At 40.1% G+C, this 16589-nt stretch overlaps 1 protein-coding gene and 1 long non-coding RNA gene across 2 annotated transcripts in view; one reads left to right on the top strand and one right to left on the bottom strand.

Moving 5' to 3' along the window:
* Positions 1-3034, top strand: part of LEF1 (lymphoid enhancer binding factor 1) — a 157774-nt gene extending 154740 nt beyond the window's left edge. The window contains exon 12 of the mRNA XM_026078397.1: positions 1920-3034. The gene's annotated coding sequence lies outside the window, so the exon portion shown is untranslated. The remainder of the gene's footprint in view (positions 1-1919) is intronic.
* Positions 3035-7096: 4062 nt separating this feature from the next.
* Positions 7097-15007, bottom strand: LOC112972218. The gene is made up of 3 exons (XR_003255588.1): positions 13603-15007; positions 12370-12430; positions 7097-8917 (listed from the first exon to the last, which is right to left on the bottom strand). It is a non-coding gene; the product is annotated as an uncharacterized LOC112972218 (long non-coding RNA).
* Positions 15008-16589: the final 1582 nt, after the last annotated feature.

Raw genomic sequence — 16589 nt, 5'->3', positions numbered from 1 at the left:
CTTGGGCTGGTTTTATGAGGAAATAGGAACTGAATTAGTCAATACAGACCACCTCTGTTGAAACCACTGATTTTCCAGTGGACTTTTGGCTGTGCTGTTTAAAAGGCCACAGTGGCTTTAAATGTCCTTTTGCGGCTATCAGTAGCAGGTGAAAATTGCCCTTTAGTTATCAGGGGATGGTGGTATTTGGGGGGGAGGGTCTCACTCAAGTTAAAGCGATGCAGTATAGTTTAGCATGAACTTGTGCTTGTTCTTTCTACCTTAGTCTGTAGCTAAACTTCTTGATAGTCCTCAACTTTCCCTTCCACTAAAAGACTGATCTTGGGGGTGGCCTCTAATAGGGATTCAATTTGATAGTAAGACTTTGCAGCCTGATCTTGCACTCACCAAAATCAAAGTGTCTCGATTTTGGAGCCTTTCTACCCTGGAGTACATTAGCTTGTATAACTTCTTATTCAAGAGCAAGACTCAACCAGTATGGGCAAAGTGCTTTGTATTGTAATGAATTAAATTGAAACTGCATGAAATTGGGAAGGGGGGAAAGGAGGAGAATGTAGGTTAAAAATGGCCCTTCATTAAATCTGCTGCTGTATTATTTGCTGCTTATTTCTGCTTGTGGCTCTTACAGGCTCAAGGAATCAGTCTATTATGATTAGTCTAACAAGATGCATGCAGCTGGCAAATTCTGGTAACAGAAACTGGAATGGTGGTTGAAACAAATCTGTTACTTTTATAAAAGACTTGTCCTATCTTGCCATGCATGATTAGAGGTGTTAACAGTGTATCTTCCTTGTCTGAATCAGTATTGGTGTTTGTTCTGGTGAAAACTCTCTTACCTTCTCCGCTGAACTGCATTCCTGGTGCTAATTTTGGTTCTTCTTTAAAGCTCTGTTCATTGAACCCTCGACTTCTTTGGCAATTGGATAGTGTCTGGAGAGCTAGAGGTTAGAGTAGATTTTTGAGATACCAATAATTCTGAGACCGTTACTGGAAAGCATGTGTCCGTCTGTGGGGAAAACGCCTGACTCATTACACCAGTCACTGGGTGGAGTCCCCATTACAATCCAGTTGTCTGGTTCAGAAGGGCAGGGGTGGCTTGAATCAGCACTTGCGTAAGTAGGCCGATGTAACCCAGAGCCCTAAAGTTCAAGGACTGTTCCTCTCTGCAGAGAGGGGGACCAATACCTATAGGCTTGCACTGCAGACCTTTTCACATGCCATAAGAGCATAAATCCTCCCACAGTCCTAGGGAACTCAGGTGCCAGGTAAGTGTCCTGTGGCTCTTACCCAACTGAAAGATGTTGCCTACCTCATTGGAGAGTAGAACAAATCCTCTTCAGCGGTGCGGATGCGCAGCAGGGTCAGCATTCACAGAAGCCTCTTACTCGTCACCCATCAGACTCCTCTACCCAGCTGTTTACAGAAGATAACATTTCTTTGTTTCTACGGAGAGTAGTGCTTGAGGCTCCGAGATGGAGGTTTAATTGAACTCAACTGCCATAGTATCAAAGCCTGAGGATGTCTAAACCTGTAACAGATGTCTGGGTCAAGTGTTGTAGATAAATGAAACCCACTATAAACAAAAATTACTTCTGTAACATGCTGAATGTCTAAGGCTCTCTTTTAAAAAAAAAATTTCTAGTGAGTGGACGTCTGTTTACAGTCCAGAGTACTCTCTTGAATGAAACAAAGCCATGAATATTCTTACAAACTTCAAGCATGAGCAAGTAGTGACACTTTGCACTTAATTTTGGCATTGCAAAAGCAAGTTCCACTTAATACAGTTGTGTCACAGAGTTACAGTGACCCATCACCATGTACTTCCCTGAGAACAGTTTCTTTGAAGGGCTTGTTTAAAAATAAACAAACAAAAAATGCTTCATGTAAACTTTATCACTCTCTTTCTTCCCTCTCTGTAGGTGGGAAAAGAAACACTTTCTCAACTTGCAAAGCAAAGGCGGCAACACCAGGACCCCTTCTGGAGATGGAAGCTTGTTAAACCCTAGGTGTGTCCTTCATCCATGCAGACCACCCCAAGGAGTCTGTCTAGGATGTCATTCACCCTGATGTCACTGCTAGAGACACTGAATCATAAAGACAATCACTGCCAAAATCCTTCACTATCACAAGGTCCAGCCCTGGTATAAAAAGAGCAAATGAGTTCCTGGGTCAGCAGAGCAGCTTTTGTCTTCACTCCATCTCTGCCTTGCACTCTTAAACTCCTGTCTCATCTGTGTCCATATTGAGTCAGCAACAAAGTAGCATGGCTGTCTGCCTGCTTCAGCCAACAGAATAATGTAGACCACAGCTACCCCATACAGCACATTGAGGAATGGAATTCGCCTGGACAAGGAAGACACACTCAAACTTCTTTTTATTTAATGGTGCAACAGGATCAATTTTGGTTTTAGCTTTTTTAAGAAACTTGAATGCTTTTATATTTTAACTTCTAGTTTTTAATTTCCGTGGTGTATATTTTACTAGGTATGAGCTTTTAAACAAGTGTCAAAAATCTGAAATACTTTTTAAATAAAGGGTGGGGTTTTTTTCCTTTTTTTTTCTGCCAGAGGAAAAACCTGTATGGAAAAAGGTGGCTTTTTTTTGTTAAACTATTTGTAACAAATAGTGGCCTCTCAGTCTATATAATACAGTGTCCTACAGAATTAAATAAATGTAACAACAGTCAGCTGGTCGGTAGACATGTCAGTCTTGCATCATCTACTCTGTAAACATAAGCAATACATCCAGCAAATCTGACTGCAGTGAGTTCTCTTTCTCACCCATTCCCCTTCTCCTTGTAAAAAGCCCAGCACTTGAATTATTACTTCAATTGTTCTGTATTTGTATCTGTTTTTGTTAGCCTGTTAGTGGGATTTTATGCCAGTTGTTGAAATGAGCATTGATGTACCCATTTTTTTAAATAGTAAGGCACAGCCTTTGCCAAAAATACTGTCAACCGATTTTTTTTTTTGTCATTCCAGTTTGAGTTAATGTGCTGAGCATTTGTTTTTTTAATAAAAGCTTTGTAATAAAACTAAAGTCAATTGTCTGGCTTCAAAAAATAAAAATGGCTTGCACTTGGAGGAGCAGAATTCCTGGAAGGCAGGAATAAGCCCACAGAGGCACAGTCATTTCTAAGGCTGCACACTTTTGGTGCATGCCATGTGTCTGGCTGTTTGCTTACCTGAAGTAAACAGTCATTTTTGAAAGAAGTGCAACCTTTTTCTTCCCAAAGTAAGCAAAACTCTCCTGTTCTCATCCTGGGAGTAAGGAATGGGCAGGTTCAGGCTTCCCTCATGCTTCCAAGTTAGAATTGGGCTAACTAGAACTATTAGGCTCTTCAATCTTTCCCTCTACCTCCAGTTTTCTACCAGAATCTCAGTGAATGCATTTGCTGTCACTGTGGTTTTACACTGATTATTAGGAACATGGCTTCCCTTCTTTCTGAATGCCATCAATGCCAAATATGGGGTCAGAGCCTACAGTTAAATTTCTTACAGCTATTTAAGTTCTCCTGCAATCAGGGACTGGTGCTAGCTGCAAAATCAGCTGTGCAAGGGCTTGGTTCATGTAGTCAGTTCCAGAGAGTTGGTATTGCCTACCTGCTGCAAACAGCGCCCATGTGGCATTCCTGCACACTTCAAAACTGAAAATACAGACATTTGAGTCTTTCCAGCCCCAAACACTACCAGAAACCTCTCATACATTTCCCCATTTGTTCAGGGACTGGTATTTCACAGCTTCCAAATGAACACAGATGTCTGACTTTACTAAAGGATTTCAATAGGAAAAACAAAACAAACCAAAACACTGTAGCTACAGACAAACTGTTCAATTGTTTGTGAGCACCACTGCAAAAGAAATACTATGAACTGTAAATTGAACCAACCTACCTTGTATTCTAGCTCCTGAATCTTGTTTGGTGTGGGTTTGGAATGAGTGAAGCACTGAGCTACAAGGAACTCACACAGGTGAGTTTATTGCCTAAGGAAATTTTGTGATTAGATTGTATATAACTGACCTTTAAACTCTGTTGCATAAGAAGAAAGTTCATAATTAAAAAATGTTCTATAACAGCTTCCTTTTAAACCAGCAGGCAATGTACACAAATCCAACTCTAAGCATTCAATTAGCATATTAGTCTTTGTAATAGTTATTTTTAGCAACTAATGATTACTTTTAAAAGTGAGCAGGCAAGGGAATGATCTCAGATGGCAGGAGAAAAGACCTCTGAGGAAACAGCAACCTTATACTGGAGTTTTCCAAGGCCTGGTTACATTTCCATTCCAGTTGATTCTCCCAACTTCTGCTGGAAACCTGTTCAGGTTTTGTTTTTTTAAGGAAAAAACAAAAAAACCCAACTACTTCAGTGCAGTAATTGTTCTAAATCAAGCATTACTGCAGCAAGTTCTATAAATTACATGTTCCACAGATATCAGTTCTACAACTTTTTAAAACTGGACTACTATAGATTTTTCTATGGCTACTTAAAAAGCCACTTACTTACCCATTTTGCAAAAAACTTCCCAGTAGAGGTGTCTTAGTCTTCTATAGCATGTTTTCCCAAATAAGCTACATAGTCAGTAATTGCCTATTTGGAGGATGAAAGGTACTTCAGCTCTAATAGTGATGGAGAAAAAGAATTCATGAGCTAAAAGAATAACATCTTTGCTGTTAACATACAAGGAGCAAGCAGCATGTGTCAGGCTCATTCAGAAATCAGAGTCTTTTCACATATAGCCATTACGGGAAAGGTTAACTTATACACAAGACACAGGATGTGTCCATGAGAGCACCTGAAAGGTGGTAACTGTGTTATGCTGGAATCCTCTCTGCAGCTTGGCTCAGCRGCTGCTCCTGTCCTGCAGTGCTGGTAGGCATTTGCTCCTGCACTACTCAAAGAGTAAACTGACTTGTGCCCTCTCTGTACTGTACCGGCTTGTTAGTGGACACAGATGAGCTTGTAAAAATGACCTAGTGAAGATGGTGCTAACCTGACAGTAGGAAGACTAGGTTTAAAACCATGTGAAATCGAGTAAATTACTCAAGGTGAGACTCGAAAACAACACCTAAATTCCTAATATGTAATTCAGGTAGAAGTCATCATCTAACCATGCCTTTCTTGGGTGCCTGAGGAGATAAAGCCCTTACATTTCCCACAGAAAATGTCTTTAAGGATTTTAATGCTTCTATCTAATGGCTGACTTAATTACCCAGATGCTTCTGTACAAGCATTCATAAATGCTCTCTCTCCCTCCATACATTGTTCTATGCACCTCATGTCTGGCCTGCACCAAACAGTTCTGCACAGACCACGGTACTGGTAGTCCCATCCATAAAAAAAGAAGCTATCCTAGTAGCTAAGACACAAACATATCCCTCCCCCTGCTCTCACCCACAGAACAGCAAAAGAAAAAGCAAGACACAGAACAGGGCAGTTGAGCCAGAATTATTTATGGCTAATCAGAGGATGGCCTGACTCCTCAGGCTTTTGGCTCACCTGGACCAGAGCCATTTCCCCTCTGTTATATAAAGAACAATGCCCTGGGCTAACCTGGCTCCTTATACAGCAAGTGATGACAGATTCACGAGTTGTGCTCATAGGGACTCTCCAGCTCTGGAGAATTAGTCTTCTGTTGTAGTTTCCGCTTTGGATTTACTAACAGAAAGAAAAGCAGCAAGTTGGTTGTACAAGCGATAGCTTGACAGTTAGGCGAGTTTGCAGTGAATGTGGGAGCTTAAGGATCCAGTCCTCACTCAAGGCTGTATGACAGCAGAATCCAGACTGTCAGTCATCTGTACTCCTTTGAAACCACAAGGTTTTGAAGCAACTATTCGCTGTTTTCTGATGGCCCTCTGTCTTTTCCTGCTCTGTCTACAGTAGTGACCAACTAGGCTAAAGCGAGAAAGCCAGAAAATGAGGGACACTACAGAGACTAAGAAATACCGAGAAGCCTCCCTAATAATTTATTTGAACTTTGTTCCCTTGCATTCACAAAGGGGCCAATATGTCAGGCAGCCTCCTGCTCCAGCAGAACCAGCTAATACAAAGTAGGGCATTACAGGGGAAAAAAAAATGCATCCACAAACAAATAGCCAGGACCCTGTCAAGCTATGAAAACATCTCTCCTAAGTCAGGTTAGTGACAAAACTACCGGGCTAACAAGGAAGTCAGCCAAAAGGAGAGCAGCTGTAACAGGAAAATGGCCTGCTGTAAACACAGACATGCTGAGATGAAGCCAAAAACCTAGAAAGTGCCTGAACACATTGATTTTTCCACATGACAGACCAGTAAGAGAACCTCGGTATTAATGTATGAATTTACCTTGTGGGTCTCCTCGTGGATACAAAGATCTGCTTCAGCAAGAAAAGAGTCTGCAGCCCCAAGAATAGGGACATATATGCCAGGAATATGGGAAATCAACCTTTTAACCACCAGCTTTCAGCCAGGTCAAAGCAAAAATTCTGCTCTCCTTCTTCCCAGCTAAGTTACTCATACCTTCAGGCCACGAGCTTTAGACACCGTCTTCTCTCTGGCTGGCACACTCCTCCTGCAACAACTGTAACTTCAACTGAGTCACAGAAGCCGCATTCACCTGACTGAGATAATAGTCACTGCTTACCTGGTCTGAGATGCCAAGGTTCGCACACCTGTGAATAGTATTATTGAAATATGCCCCCTTTTATATAGAAACTCTCCCATCCCACCTCCCAGATACCCAGCATATACAAGTAAGCGGCAGGTTTGTTCATCCCTCTCAGCTATGGAAAACCAACATGAACCAGCAAAGCTAAGAATTTCCATCTGCTACATACCAGCAGAGCAACCAACCCTAGGAATTGGTGTATTGGGTTTGCTGTGCCAAGAAAAGGTAACTACGACAAAATTAAATCTTCAGCAAAATAAGAAAAGCAACATACTCCAGAACTTAATGGTGATCAAGGCACTTATCTGGAGAGGCAACTCTTTGAATTTGGACCGATTTCTCACAGCCAAGAAAAATGACTAACAAACTCAGAGATACTGCTTAGGCAGGGGTAAGACCATCTCTGTCTCTTCCATAGAATGGACAAGCCATGGAAACAGGGACTCAGATCTTGACAAAACAACATGCTAAATAAGCTTAGTTTTTATTAGCACCTGCCTGTGAAAGTGAAGCGCTGGGTAATACAACAGGACACAATACAGAACATGGTAGTGACTACACCACTTAACTGAGAAAAAGTTTCAAAGCCCAGGGCAGACAAGATTCTTAAAATTTAGCTGCTTCTTTTGCTACCCTGAGATGTGGTCCCTTCTTACTCTCCTCCTGTGACATCTGTTTTATTTTGTCACGGCTAGCACTATCAGCAACAACTTCTTCCTCTCCCCCTCAATCCTAAATTAGACAGATAGTAATCATATCTGCAAAAAAAAAAAACACAAAAAAAACCACAAAAAAATCCCATGTCTGAAGAACCACAGGAGAAAGGCCATTGCTTTTTTCAGGCCTGTAAGAACCTGCTAGCTCAAACTCTACCCAACTTTTTAGTAAAATGTCCTGAAAGAATTCACAATCAAAACATCTAAGGTCCCTCAACAAATTTAAAAACAGGATTTTTGGTCACTGTTTGAAAGTTCAGATTTTATAAGGAACATTTTGACATACGGTCTAAAAGTTTCCATTGGTTTGAGTTTGGTATAACCGCATGACTCAAAACCACTCAGTTAACCACTAAGCAGTCTAGTTCTGCCTATGCTGGTATTCTAAATCAGTTACTCCACACCTTTTTTTCTTATAGCGGTGTCCCTTTCTGAAACAGAATGGCAAACAAATGTTTCAATATCCAAACAGTTTACTCCCTTCTCCCTCTGGTCCATTCCACTTCACTCCTGCTCTAGGGTTTCTCTGTCCTCCCACTTTTCTCTTGTATTTCACTGACCCTTCTGCTCCTGCTCCATTCTCATGGGTAGCTGGGACTTCTCTGCTGCTCTCCAACAGATAGCACTCAGTCAGGGCTGCGATGGAACAGCACTGCTAAATGCTCCCTTGCACTGCAAAGCAGTCTCCTCTTTCCAGTGACCTGACGCTCTACTTCCTATGAACATAAAAAGATGGAATTTAAATCTTGCACAAGACTACAACCTACTCTACATCTTTATCCAGGCAAGTTGGGAAATAAATACCATTTGAAAAAAGAATGTGGGACTGTTTTCTTTTCAAATCAATCTAAGAAAGAATCCCTCTGAATTTCCCTGTATATCTGTTCCTGAAATGCACTCTTGGGATGGTACTGCTTTAGCTCACAGATATGTAATTTTTTCTGTTCGTCACAACCTATAACTGCTGTAAACTGCCAATGGAAGAATTAAGGGGATATCATAAATGAGATGTGTACAACTGCACTACAGATTTAGGTAATAAAACTGCTCCCACACAGTTATATTAACATGGAATATACTATAATAATCTTCCCACATTAGAAGGATTCTTCAGGTCATCTTAGCCCAATAGATGTCTCACTAGCATAACCCATTATCATTTTTTGTTTGGGAGTTAACCTCACTTCTAGAGGCAATGATAACTCAGGGAATAGTAATACAACAGAGTAAGATGCAGGCAGTAGATTTAAATATTTTACCTGAACTATCTTCTATTGCATTATTATAGCATTACCCTCCCTGGATCCCAGGGAAGCTTGGAGAGACTTGTGCTTAGACCGAGGGTTGTAACTAACAGCATACAGAAAAGAAGAAAGGGAAGATAAGGCTGCGGAACACCAGTACCTCCTACCCACCACTCCTGAACAGTCCATTCCCTAAAAGCACAAGGAATGGGATTTTTCAAAAGCATAATCCTTACCAGAAACAGGTCCCTACTTGTAGTGTTAGCTGCCACTGTCAAAAAACTCTGTCCTTTGCCAAAAAGCAGTAAGCCTGTGTGCAGAAGATCACAGCTGTTGTACAATCATTCGACATATTCATCATCGTTTGACGTTATTCTTCCTTTCCATCAACATGCTACCTTAAATGCCACCTGCCAATAAGCTAAATGTTTTCAGCTGTAAACCTCTGCAAATGATCTTCCAGAGTATAACTCTGGCCTAGAGGTAAACTAAATGCTCAATTTTTATTCTAAGACAACTGAATGTCCATACAAATTTAGATTCAAGTAACAATACTGGCTTCAGTTGACAGATTTGCCAGTTTATTGTCAACTTAGGCAACATCAGCCTTTGTTTTAGCCAAAAATGAAAGAAAATGCCAAGTCTCTAAGAAAGAGAAACAAATCTTCCTCAGTTCCAATCAATGCTTTTGTTAAAAAAGAAAGRGGGGGAAGAGATGATGATATCAGGAAAACCACTTGCGACATTAAAAGCATCCTTTTCCCCTCTCATATTCTCTCTTTTTAAAAGGGAAATTTACCACTTTCAAAACCTCATCTGTCTAATACTAAAGCAAATTAACTTCTATAACTTTCTTTTGTCTCCTACCTTAAAGAAAGCTATTTAAATATTTTTCATAGGTCTCACCCTACACAGATACTGCCATTTTCCTAAAAGCATCCTGAACAGGTTTGAAAATCCACAGCCTCATTCATATCTGCTATCTCCTGATGAAATATTTTCCTGTAGCCTCATTCACCCATGCTCCTTCCTCAAACAATACTGCACAAAATTTCTTTAGGCACTTAAAAGCTCATTTGGGTACTTAACTTTTGCTGCTCTCCCTCTGACACTAATTTCATGACAGTACCCAGAAATTAATCTGTAAGCAGTTGTCATAACCCTTTGGGTCAACAGAAAGTGAGGGTAGAGAAACCAGGAGGCGGCACTTTTTCTGCCCTCAGAAGAATGTTGTCATTGCTACTGTCTGAAATGACTAATTAGCAGCACTGAGCAGGGTTTTATTCTTGCAATTGATTCTGTTCAAAAAAGTAAATAAACAGCAAATAGAGGGGGAAAAGGCAGAATGTTGCTGCTCCCCTTTACATTCTCTCAACATTTGTATGTGGGGGACTTGTCATAAAAATACATGCTAGCTCTCTTCTAATAGTTTCTGTTCTTTTGAGGATTAAGCTCAAGATTTAAAGAAAACTGAGACCCTGAAAATTAGACTCTTAAATAAATCCATCTTTAAATTCTGATAGGCATTCCAGTGTCCAAAAAGTCACTGGAAGCTGGAGGCCACACCTCCTTAAGACATTCTGGAAAAAAACACCAGGCCTCCAACTAAAATGAAAGGCTTTTCGAAATCTTGCCCTAAATTGTAAAGGAGAAAGAATTTTAACATCAACTGGAAGGAACCCATCAGCCTTCCTGTCACAGTCAGAGAAATAGGGACTTCAAGTAGATGTCAGAAATGTTTTACCTTTTAAAACCTCTTTTAGAGAAAGCCAACAATTAAAAAGGTCTATGAAATATAATTACAGTACATCTTACACCTGCTTATGTTTGCAGCTTTGCACTGTTCAAAATGGCAGGTCTCAAACAAAGTTCACGTATAGTTAAAAACRTACGGAACAGGGCTTCCAACRGCCAGTGTGCTTCAATCCAGCTCAGGACATCCCTACATGCTGAGGAGCAGGAGGAGGAGGAGGAGGCAGGGAAYAGAGTAATCCCTTCATCCGATCAAAGACGTTACCTACACAGGCTCTGCCACCAGCACAGCAGATGAATCTCAGTCTGTGCACAATCAAAACCCCACTTATTGTAAATGTGCGGTTTAACCAATTTCTATTGCACAAACATTTAATAGATCCATTTGAGAATGCAAGGATAATTAAGCAAAAAAGGGGGATTTTATTTGGTGCTAATTCACCACATGCAAGTTCCAGCTGTTTACTGTAGACCTACAGCCAAGCATACACTTCTTCCCACAGCTCATCAGAAAGCCTCTTACTGGTGAAAGTGGTTAATCCACAAGATTTTTGTTGCTGAAGCCAAGACTCCAAATGGGGGGTTTAGGTTACTAATGACAAAAATTTTGCATTCTTTATCCAGCAAATACTGTAAGGGTTTGTCCATTTACAGAAAACCACCATAGAAGTGGTTGCTGGCAGAAAAATGGGACCAGAATAGCAGAGGCTGTTACTAGGCAGGACAGAGATGCACCAACAAAGCAGCACTAAACAACAGGCTGGGAAAAAATCCTGTTATCTGGCAGCCTAGAACAGCCAAAGTAAGCGATAAGTTCCTCAGTGCCTGCCAAACAAAACCCTTGTGGTCCTGTGCCCTGGCCAACCGACAGCATCTGACCCAAGGCTGGAAACAAAACCTGGCCTCATGCCTCATTTTGATGCCTTATGCCACCACATGGCAAAAGAAATGGCTCCTTTAATAACTAGGCTTGGCATTTTATATTATTCCTGCTCCAGAAGCRAGCAAAGAATCCAGCCAGGGCTACAGCTTTATGGTGCTGGTTTCTGTGCAAAAAATCCAATGCTGCAAGTTATTTGCAATATATAGAAAACAAAATTAAGGGAATAAAAGAGAAGAGGGAATTTAACAAGTACAATGCTGCTCTATGGGCATGCAATCCTAAATCTGATTAATATAATATCAGTAACAACCCTGGACCTCATTATATACATTTTAACAGACTCTACATAGCATTGCCTTTATAAATGCATAAGTATACTGAATAGGGAATGGTATGTAAAAAGGAATTTAAGTTTTAACATGAACTTTGAGAAGATCATCAAATTCAAGACAGATCTTTCTACAAATCATCTTAAAAATTACCAACTGCTACAGGGAGCACAGAGTGTGCCTGTGCTTAACCCTTCTTAACAGAATTCAGCAGAAGGCTAAATGCCACTTCCTCAGGCTGCAAACAGGAAAAGCTACTGAAGGAACATATAACATGGAAAGATCTAGCTCTCCAAAGTGATCACAGCATCTGCTTCAGCTGCTGTTCTTAGCTCTTCTGAACAGCACAGAAAAATAGGCATCATTCAGGTCAGTTTTATAATTGTTCACAGGGTTGCAAACTGTTATGAATAAAAACACTGAAATATGGTTCACTGTGCTGTGACACTAGTTAGAAGAGCAAGGACATARTATGATAGCTACAGGCACAAGAAGACTACATCAAGCTGGCTCACTTGAAAAACTGACTCCAAAACCGTAAGCAGTAATTTTTTAAGGAAAGTTGGTCACTAAACTACAAAGATAGCTTCTGGTTTACCCACATCCTTAAAGCCACTTGCTCCTGGCAAATTAAATTTTGATAATTACATGTTGATATCTTTTAGTTCATTCTAACATTTGTGATAACCATCAGCTAATATATCTATGAAAATGGATGCAGGCTTGAAGAGCAATACTCTGAGACATAGAAAACATTTCCTATCTCATGATGCTACATAGTATGCAGAGAATACTTACAGCAAAGAATTCACTACAGAACGGCAAGCAACTGTAGTTTCATACAAATTCTCTTATCTGTCTGCAAGGAGAAGAATTATTCATCAAATACAGGTTAGCAGCACTTTCACAAAACAGCAGCAGAAACCAAAACATACTTTCCCATGGCTCATCAACCTCTTATTTTCTTCCCAAGGAACAATGCAATCCCATCATCTGTATGCTGCTACATTGCACACACTTAAAGGACACTGTGCTCAGGGATCTCAGATCTYAATACTGCATTGCAATTCAGAAAGAACAAAGTAACACCAGAAAAAATAGATGCTAGAGAATGTAGGTACTAGCAGATGATCTCACCTCACATTCTCTAGCACCTGTTTTTCTGCCAACAGGAATGTGTTATATAGCATTAGCTCAAGTCTTACTCATTTGCAGGCTTTATTGACCCAAGTATGGCATAAAGTCAAGAACACACAAGACCTTTACACCACAGGGCATTGGTTTTGCTGGGTATGCTGCAAACATCTATTTTCAAGTTCCCTTCTAATTGGAACTACAGATTTAGTCAGACTATCACATCTCACTACACTAAGCTTACATAAGAAGTCTCTTCCTTTTTTCTTCTCCAGCCTGAAAAATATGTAGTAATTTATAGTACGTGGATCTACACAAGAGACCGACTGATAGACCTCTGAAAGTTTCAGATACCTGAAAGTGCAAAAAGAACCTTATCCATGGAACAAGCATCAGGATTAAGAAAAAGAACCAAGTATGGCATTAAGAAAAGAAAAACACAACTCTGAATTTAGTGATTTTGAAGCCACTATCATGCTTTTCAGAGGCCTCACTGTTGGAGCCTTGAGTGGGTAGTACTGGATCTCTAGCAGAGGTTAAGAGTCCCTGAGATGCTGGAGTTAACTCCTCTCTTGTCTTGCCTGCCACTTAAAACTGGTTTTTGAGGGATATCTGCACTGCCACTTCAAAACTCTTGGGTCAAATGGTCTGGGGAAAAAAATCTGACTTGTCTAAGGAAGAAAAAGGATACCTTTTCAAGTCGCTTCCTTTAGTTGCTTACTCAACCCTTCTTCTTTCCATATAACATAAGGTATATGTTCAAAAAACTCCCATCTGGATAGAACTGGGCTATTCACTTCAAGGAAGCTACTTATTTCCAGGGACTAAACTACATCAAGAGACAGTAAACATGCATTAAATCCTTCAGCTATGCTGTTTTCCCAACTAAAATCTTACCAAGGTGATGTTCTGCAAATCCCCACGTTGAAGAAAGGAGGTAGCACAAGCAACAAACTCCACTTTCTACAGTGATCCACACAATTTAGAAGGCATCCACATGTCCATTTCAGATTCAAATCCATACTGCAAGCTGATATCCATATCTTCTAAGAAAATTGATCTGCTACAGTAACATACTGGAAAAGCTCAATGACTTTTGCAAACACACACTTACATTTATTACTTCAGGACATCTGCACTCAGCAAACAGGCAGCTCTTAGTATTGACCCAAACACAAGTACTACTTTGCTCAGTGCCATTAACGGGGAGTGTTTCATTTGTCAGAATGAAGCCAAATTTTAACTTCTACACCAGGCTTAATTCCTCTTCGGATCAAACTTTATTGCCACCTCTTGCACTTTATACTCCACAAGTCCCTCATGCAGAGCATTCTCCTCCAGTCCAATTAAGACTCTGCTTTCAATTCCCCCTGTGAAGTTTGCTGTGCTCCCGTTTTCTCCCCACCCACGTCAGCAGCTAGGATGGCCATACATGGAGCATGTTTGGCAGCTGAAATGACCCAGATGCTGAATCTGGAGCCATCTTCCCAGCTGCAGTAGCTGGGCTCACGTCCGACTCCTCAGCTGTTGACTGTCAAGCTGCCTCCAAGCTGTGCCAAGCTTACATCTCAAAGCTTTGATGGAAGTGGGGCAAATGCTCTAAATCTGGGAGGTCTGATGACAAAAAGGATAAGGAAGACTAAAGGTTTTTAAAGCAGGCAGTGATGGAAACCAAACACCCATTTCCTTCTTTTCTATTCCTCATTTTTTCACAATCTGTTTCCCGCTATAGAATAAAATCCAGGAAGACCAGAGTGGTGAGAGCAGTATTCTGATGCAGTGACTGGCTAGAAGATCCCTGTTTGTTAGTCAACACTACATGCATGGAAGGTCACTTTTGTACTTTGGAATCAAGTCACAGGCATAGCTGGGAGCTATGAAATAGTCTTTACTGAGGGAAAGGTGCAGACAGACAATTTTTTTATTTCATTACCCATTCTTTAAGCCTCCTAGAAGTATCTTTAAACTACTTGCTGTCAGAGTTGCAGAAATTCTTCTACAAATGAGGAGCGACTATTTAATTTTCTATTTCTGACCAATTTGAATGTTCATCATAATCTTGAACCCAATAAGAGACTTCTGACATATTCCATGCCTTGTCATTGGGGAGTAAAAGAAAAAGCTTACCTTGATTCAATGGCTTCAGTGGTTCAATTACAACTATATACTCTGATCTAGATTTAATGGAGTATATTTGAAGTTTTGGCTCTTTACCTCATCTCTGTTCTTCCTGGCACAGTACTCCACATGCTGACAGAATAAACCATCCATGCCCACCAGTAAAGTACCTCCACATGCCCCATTTGCTACGGAGAAAAAGAAGTCTCTTCTGAAATAGCAAGCCAAACTTACAAATGTCTCTTTCAGGTTTCTTGTATATATTACATATATACATACTGTACCTGTTAGACCTTCTGAAAGGAAAATGCTGTTTTAGAGAAAGCTTATTTTTCTGAAATATCACATTTACTAGTGAAAAATATTTTGCACATTTATTATTAAATAGCCCATGTTGTGCTTTAAACCTAAGCTTTTCCAAATTAAAAGGAAAGATGATCTTCTGAGTAAAGGGAACAGCAACAAGTCAATTCTGACCAAATGTTGATTTTGTAAAAAAAATAGTATTTTTTAAGATACAAGAGTAATACATATGTTCCCATTCTTAATTAGTAATGAAAACAGCAGTCCTGAAGCTAACTTCCCCCTGCAGCACTTAAAATTCACTAAATTGAATTAGAGGCACTAAGAACCTTCAAGTGAAATAGACTTTAGGTGCAAGAAGTGGACTTTATTTTAGGAAAACCAATTCAATTTAACAATATATTAGAAAAGGAAAGAGACTGTCTACAGTATGATTTCTTTCCTTTGACACTCTTTCAAGACAAGCAACTGAAAAGCGGAAAATCTGGAATGAGGATCCTGGATCCAATGAAACAACAATCTTTATTCCCCTCTCAGAGACTTCTTGTGTGATCATGTGCAACAAAACTAGCATGTCAGCCTCAGTTTCTTTACAGGTAATCTGTATCAGGTGTTGGAAGAGCRAGGAAGAGGCATGTGAGAGTTAAATATTTATTCATCATTTCTTTAATTAAAAAAAATATATATAAGCACTCAGTTTACAGATCCAAAATACATAAAATAAAAGAAAGCTACTATTCAATTAAACTGGAGCTCCAACCCTCACACCCATCTGCTCTACAATAGCTGGAGAAAAGGCAGGCCTTGCAGCACTCCCATCAAGAACAAATCCAGACTCTGCTAAGCCCCAAGGAAATAAAGTTGCAAAACAGAAGGTGCCTCACACAGCCAGCCACACCTATTTGTTTACACAGCATAGACTCCAGTTTCAATCCCCTGAAGTACTTGACTACAATAGTAGAGCAGTGCTGTAGTGAAAAATGACACTTAAAATGAAGTGCCACTAAATAAAGCCAATTTATAGGACTCTAAAAAGCATACGGAAGCTTTCATAAGCTTCCTAGCCTAGTTATTAAAAACAAATCTACGTAGTAAATTCTTCAGATTAGGARCCACCTCTTCATTATGCTTCTACAGCAACTAGCAAAAGGTGGCCCTTGACCTGCAATTGAAAATGCCAGGAAATCCCAACAGAAATYATGAGTTTTCTTTTAAATTCAGTACTGGGACCCTTCTGTGCAGGTGACAGACTGCCATTGCATTTTTTTTTTTAATATGACACCCAAAAACATAAGCTTGTTCAAGGCACTGTAATTTACACCTACAGATTAGCACTGCATTTAAGAAAAATCCTAACAAAACAACACACTGCCTTTCCACCTCTACATCTGCCAGTGTGCAAAAAGACTGCCACCCAGTGGACTACAACCAAGTACATCAACTGAAGTCATGGCATTCAGTAT

Source organism: Apteryx rowi, unplaced genomic scaffold (assembly GCF_003343035.1).
Source record: "Apteryx rowi isolate R43461 unplaced genomic scaffold, aptRow1 scaffold_48, whole genome shotgun sequence".
NCBI lineage: Eukaryota > Metazoa > Chordata > Aves > Apterygiformes > Apterygidae > Apteryx > Apteryx rowi.
Note: the sequence above shows the minus strand (reverse complement) of the source record. Positions and strands in the feature narration are given on the sequence as shown.